Genomic DNA, 6,699 nt, shown 5'->3' with positions numbered 1-6,699 from the left:
CCAGAACATTTAATGCCCTGGAGAGAAACCCCGCACCCTCTGAGCTGGCAGTCACTGGCCATTCCAAATCCCCCTGCTCCCAGGCAACCACTGATCTGTACCTGTCATTTACCTGGGACGAATTTTTCATACACGTCGGATCATACCGTATGTGGTATTTGGGGTCTAGTTTCTTCCACTGAGTAGGATGTTTTCGAAGTTCACCCACGTGATAGCGTGTATCACTACTTCATTCCTGGCGTGGCTGAACGAATCCCATTGTATGAACAGACCAGTTGTGTTTGTCCATTCAAGTGTGGGCGCACCTGTGGGTTGTTTTCATCTTTCGGTTATTGTCCAGAGTGCTGCTACGAAGACTTACGTGCAGGCTGTTGTTAGAGGGCCTGTATTCCATTCTTCTGTTTAGAGAATGAGTGGAGTTCGGCCAAATGAGAACAGTATGCTCAACGTGTGGACGACGTGCCACACCCTTTGCCACAGTGGCTCCGCCATATTACATCTCCCCCAGCAATGGAGGAGGGTTCTGTTTCCCCACATCCTCTCCGACACTTGTTATTTCTGCTTATTCACTAGAGCCCCTCTTCCTGGGTGGGGGAAGGCGTGTGACTGTGGTGTTGGCTTGCATTTCCTACGATCTCATGAAGAAAATCGCCCCATGTGCTCACTGGGTCGTCTGACTATCTTCTTTGGAGAAATGTCTATTATTTTCAGTGGGGTTGTTTAGGTTCTTAAGTTGGAGGAGTTTTGTACACATTCTAGATGCAAGACTCGTATGAGATTTGCAAATATTTCCTACCATTCTTTGGGTTTCTTTACATCCTCTTGAGATTACCCTTTCCTTCACAAAAGTTTTTAGCAACGTTGAAGTCCAGTGTCTCTGTTTTCTCTGTTGTTGCTTGGGCTTCGGGTGCCATACAAGAGACACCATATTGCCAAATCCAAGGGAAGGAAGATCTGCCCCTAGGTGCTCTTCGTTTCCTTCTGAGGGTTAAGAATTTTCGCTCTTAAAGTTCATTCTTGGATCCATGTAGAGTTCATTTTTTATAGGGTGGAAGGGAATGCTCTGACTTCACTACTTCGTAGGTGGATATCCGGTTTCTCAACACCGTTTGTTGGAGACACTGTTTTTGCCTCATTGACTGATCTTGGTCTCCGTGTTCGAAAACAACTGACTGTACATGTATGTATTCCTTGATTCTCAGCACTATCCCATTGATCCATATGTGTTGGTCTTCTCTGCTCATACCTTTCGGGAAATACTATAATCTCGTACAGAGTTTTTCAAATTCTTAGGATTATTTGCATAGAAGATCATGTCATATATAAATAAACTTTTTCTTCTTCCTTTCCATTTGTGAGCTTTTAGTAACTAATCTTGGATAATTTCTCTGACCAAACTTCCATGACATTATGGAAATGAAGTGGTGGACATGGGCATCCTTGACTTTTTGGGGATTTTAAGGAGAAAACCCTCAGTCTTTCACCACAGAGAATGATATACATGTGAGTAATTTTCCATAAATATCCTTTATCATAATTTTTAAAGAATTATTTATTTATTTATTTATTTGAGAGCATGCAAGCCCAAGAGTGGGGAGGGGCAGAGGGAGAGAATCTCCAAGCAGACTCCCGATTGAGTGCAGAACCCTCCCTGGAGCTCAATCTGAAGACTCTTGAGATTATGACCTGAGCCCAAACCAAGAGTCAGACACTCAACCCACTGAGCCACCCAGGCACCTCTCCTTTATCACAATTTAACCTTCTATTTCTATTTTATTGAGAACACTTGTTATGAAAAGGTTTGGATTTTGTCAAAGCTTATCCTACAACAATTGACATGATCATGTTTCTTCTGGATGTGGTCTAGGACACTGATTAGCTACGTTGAACAGCCTTTGCATTCCCGGTGTAAATCACACTTGGTCATGATGTAGAGTCCTGTCAATGTGCTGCTAGATTCTGTCTGCTGGAATTCTGTTGAGGATTTTTGCCTCGCTCTTCATAATGGATTTTGGCCTGCAACTGTCTTTTCTTGTAAGGTCTTTGTCAGTCTTTGGAATCGGGACAATGCTGGCATTCTAGGGTGACGTGGGAAGTGTTCCCTCCTCTTGTACTTTTTTCAGACTTTCAGAAGGATTGGTATTCTGTCTTCTTTAAACGTGTGGGACAAATCACCAGGGAAAGCATCAGGTTCTGGACTTTTCATTCTTGGGAAGTTCTCGTGACTGCTTCAGTCTATTTACTTATTAGAGGTCTGCTCAGGGTTTCCATTTCTTCTGGAGTCACTTTGGTAGTTTGTGTGCTTCTCAGAATGATCTGCTTCATCTCAGGGAGCCAATTGGTTGGTATAAAGTGGTTCCATTTTTGTCTCTTTGTCCATTTTGGTAAATCTGCAAAAGAAAGAACTGTTGTTTTCACTGATTTTTCTCACGTGCTCTTCTCTTCCATGTATCTCTGCCCTAATCTTCATAGATTCCTTTGCTCTACTAACTTTGATCTTCTCCTTCGACTGAACCAGAGGAACCTTCTAACTGTTCCAGATGCCAGCCAGCCAGAGGGCCTTTGTCTAGGTCTGGGTTTTTGGGTAGAGAAGCAATACAGACTGGAGTGGATCAGGCTACCTGGGCAATTTCTAACTCACCTGGCATTCCAGGTCACCCCCAGACCGTCATTTCAGGCTGAAGCTCTCCTCTTGCCAGGCATGATGCCCAGCAACAGACTGACCTGACTTCCCATGAACCACTCACGACCTGAGGGGCCTTCTGTGCTCTAGGAAGAAGCAGACTAGCTGCATTTTGACAAGGAGCACTGCCCATGAGCAGAAAACCTGCATAGCTCAGGGCACTGTCTTCTGTGTGATTCCTTCACACCTTCCCGTGTGTGGGTCACAGCCACCTGTGCCCATGGACACCCTAGAGCACCCATTCACCCAGGGTGTCGGATCAATGCAAAGTCAGCCCTTCAATTCTGCCACCACACCCCCAACACAACACCCAAACCAAAAGGAGCGCTTACTCCAAGTCCTGGGACCAGCTCAGATGCAGCCCCTACCTGCGCAGCAGGGACATCGCCTACCCGCTCTGCATGCTCCTCCAGCCCGCTGGAGATGTGCACGACATTAGTGTGGGTTTTGTCCCAGGATCCCTGATGGCCAGGAAAAGGAGGTGACTGTCCCACCCTTTCTCCCTGAGAGACATCCCTTCCTGGAGCCTGGGTCCCCACTCCACAGCCACAAGGGGCCAAGAAGACTCAGTCTCTAGCGGCTTCTGGGCTAGATGCTGACCGCTGTTGCGTTACACAGTCTGGTGTTTCTGCTGCCTTTTCGTTCCTAAGGTTCCGGAGTTGACCTCCCAGTCGTCGCTGGAGACCTCAGGCATCATCTCAGCCTCTGTCAGCACCTCCCCCTCCTCAGCTTCCATCACATCTGTGGCAGCCTCGGAATCCCACGAGCGCCGTGTCTCGGGATCTGCAACCACGGCTGTTCGCTGCCGCTCTCCATGCAGCAGGTGGGCGCTGCTGCCTCAACGCCATCAGCCTGGACATGAAGATCGGCACCATGTCCAAGAGCATCCTGCTGAACTGGGCACGTGGGGCGTCCCTTAAGTCTCCTGACTCAGACGTCTCTGAGTACTGACCTCACTGGACCAGCTAGCTACTCTGACAAGAAGCCACCTCTGGACCTTCCAGGCAGCATGCCCAGGCCTGGAAGGACGCAGACGACCACCACCGCCCCCACTCTACACAGGAGGAAAGTGCAGCAGCCTCCTCACCTCCGGCTGGTGCTTGCTTGGAGATCCATGCTTGGGTGGAGACAATAACATGCCCACCAAGCTCCTTCTAAATCTACGATGCTGTGGCTCTGGTAAGACTGGCCGGATTGTGTCCCGTGAACCCCCCAACCCGCAGTGTCCCCTGACTCCTTGCCCAATATCCAGAGAGCCCTGCGTGATCTGGTCTAGACATACTCCCCAGTGTGCACCCCTCAGCCCACTCCAGGCTCTGTAGGGCCTTCGTCCCCCAGGGAGCCGGGCAGGAATTTTCCCCTCAGAACCCCTGCCGTCCCTCCCTATGACCCCCATCCAAGATGGTCTCACCTCCAACCCTGGGCTCAAAGGCTCCTTCCTCCGGCTCCTCTGTAAGCTCAGGCTTTGGGTCAGATTGAGCTGGGTTCAAAGCCACAGCAGGGCCATGTCACAGCCCTGTGACTGGCAAGCTCCTGTGGGAACTCCTGGGACCTCCGTTTTCTACTTTGGAGATGGGGTCAGTGACTCCCACCTCAGGAGGATGGGTTGGGGTTGAAAGCAGGGAGATGAAGGTGTTTGAGTGCCGGATTTTGGGGAAAGGGGCTGCTGCCAGGAAGACAGGGGGAGGGGATGTAGAGGAGGAAAAGGCGGCCTGACCTCCTCCCTGCCACACGTGTCCCCATCACCCTCCCCTGAACCCCCGCCATGCACTGAGACGAACACTGAAGTGGATCGTGGGGGCCAGGACGGCAGCGGGGGTATATTTTATTTCTCTCTAGTCCCCAGGTCTCCATGTCCACTCAGTCCAGCGGCCCTGCCTGGCGGACTGGGTCTGGCCCCCGGCCTAAGAGGACGTGAGGGTCACTGAGCAGGCAGTGGAGTTCGGGACACGGAGGACCAAGGCCACAGCCAGCCCCTCGGGGTTGTGCAGGCCTGCTGGCAGGTGGGGTCCCGCGCAGGCGCCGTCTGCTGGGCCGTGTGCGCCTGCGCAGGATCCACCTGCCTCCGACCCACCATTGGTGGGAGGGCCCCGCCCACCCAGAGTGCACCTGCGCCACGTCCACCCAATAGGTGGGAGCCGACCGGCCACGCCGAGCCACGCTAATGAAGTTCCTCCTCCAAGCCATCATGGGACAGTCGGCAAACTGAGGACAGGAGAGGCAGGGACTGGCCTGGGACCCACCAGCTGAGCAGAGGCTAGAGGAACAGGGAGGGTTCCAGCTTCCGAGGCCAAGCTTCACCTCGCAGGGCGTTTCCATTGGGAACGAAGGCCCCTAAGATCTGGGGGACCCCTGCCCACACTCCCATGGGGGCCCTTTCCTCTGGTCATCCTCGCACGGGCACACGTACGCACAAGGCTCTCTGCCTGCGCGCGCGCGTGCGCACTCACACACACTCACACACACACACACACAAACTCCCCAGGGGCGTCCAAGGGGGCGTGGACCATGGAGGGAACAAGGGGGAAAGAAGGAGGAGGTTGGAGGCAGCTGGGCCGTGGGCTGTGGGCATTGTCTCCTGGGAACATGCCCGGGTTCGTAGCATGGGGCTCGGCGGAGACATGCCAGGCTGATGGCCAGGGCGTCCCCAAGATGCCCAAGGGCTGTCACAGACACCCACATTCTAGAGACAGCCCCCTTCCTACTCAGTTCACTTGGCTGGAGATGCTGCAATCCTGCTGTATCCCAATGTCCCCAGGATGTGGTCTCAGCAAAGCCGACAGTGAGAGCCGTTGCCTACACTGCAGACGTGGGGTCAGGTCCCACCCCTGACACCACTGGCCATTTGCCTGGAGGGGCCCAAAGGGAACACAGGGAGGCCCAGAGCCAGCCAGGCCAGCCAGACACCGCTGTGATCCGAACGTGCAGCCCAGCGCCCCTCTGTGTGTATTTGTGTGTGTGTGCAGAGGTCTCGGGCAGGGTAGCCCACCCTGAGCGGGAGCAGGGTGATGAGGGGCCAGATGCCTGGTGGGTGGATCATGTTGACACCCCGGGTCAAGGCTGGCTGGGTGGGACGGGGTGTGCTGGGGCGGCCTTCTTCTCCCCAGGTTTGATCCGGAGCCCTGTCGATACATGTCACTGTACCCCGGGCGCAGGGCTGTGCCCGCACGGGGCTGTGTCTGATCTGGGGGCAGCAGTGGGGCTGGACAGGAGGACGGTGAGGACGGCCGGGCAGGCTGTGATGCCTCTGGGCCGGGCGCCGCTCACTGTCTTCGCAGAGCCCCATGGAAGTAATTGGGGACAAACTGGTCAACAGGAGCCTCACTTGACGGCTCCCCAGCGGGGGCACGTGCACCAGGCAGTCGGTAAGGGCTGGTGCGGGCTCAGGGGGAGTGTGGGCACGAGGGCGCTCCAGGACCAGGCTCGGGGAGGGCCGGGAGGGTCTCCTGTCCCGACGCCATCCGGGACACTGACGTCCCGGGGTGCCACGACGGCTGTGCCACTTACGTGGCCATGATCTCAACCCAAGGGGTCAGGGCTGCTCCCTTCACAGACACACACAAACAGACACACACGCCAAACACACACACCCAGTCCTTCAAGCACACACACACACACACACACACCTGGTCCTTCACACACAGACACATACACCCGGTCCAGCCCCAGCCTTGGCCACGTACAAAATCACCCTTCACATACGTGGAAGATGATCCGAACCAATTTGGATATTCTGTTGCACTTCAGGACACGGACAGAAATAGTTTTGCAGTTTCTGTGTTGTGAATTGTCCCTCCTTTATCCACAGATCAGCCCCACCGTGAACCTGAGTGGGCCCTGCCGCTGGGGGCGAGCCAGAGGGTGTGGGCGGTCCGTGCTGACAGCCTGAGGAAGCTGGTGGAGCCGGGCCAGGCCCTCTCCTGTGGCCCCTCTCCCGGAGCACCTCCCAGAGGAACGCCTCCCCAGCCCTTCCCACACCTGCTGCTCACCAAGGTGAGCAGGGCTCCCTGTCCCGC

This window comes from Mirounga angustirostris, unplaced genomic scaffold (assembly GCF_029215605.1).
Source record: "Mirounga angustirostris isolate CCGP_5_RB_7025 unplaced genomic scaffold, mMirAng1.0.hap1 SCAF_179, whole genome shotgun sequence".
Classification (NCBI taxonomy): Eukaryota; Metazoa; Chordata; class Mammalia; order Carnivora; family Phocidae; genus Mirounga; species Mirounga angustirostris.
Note: the sequence above shows the minus strand (reverse complement) of the source record.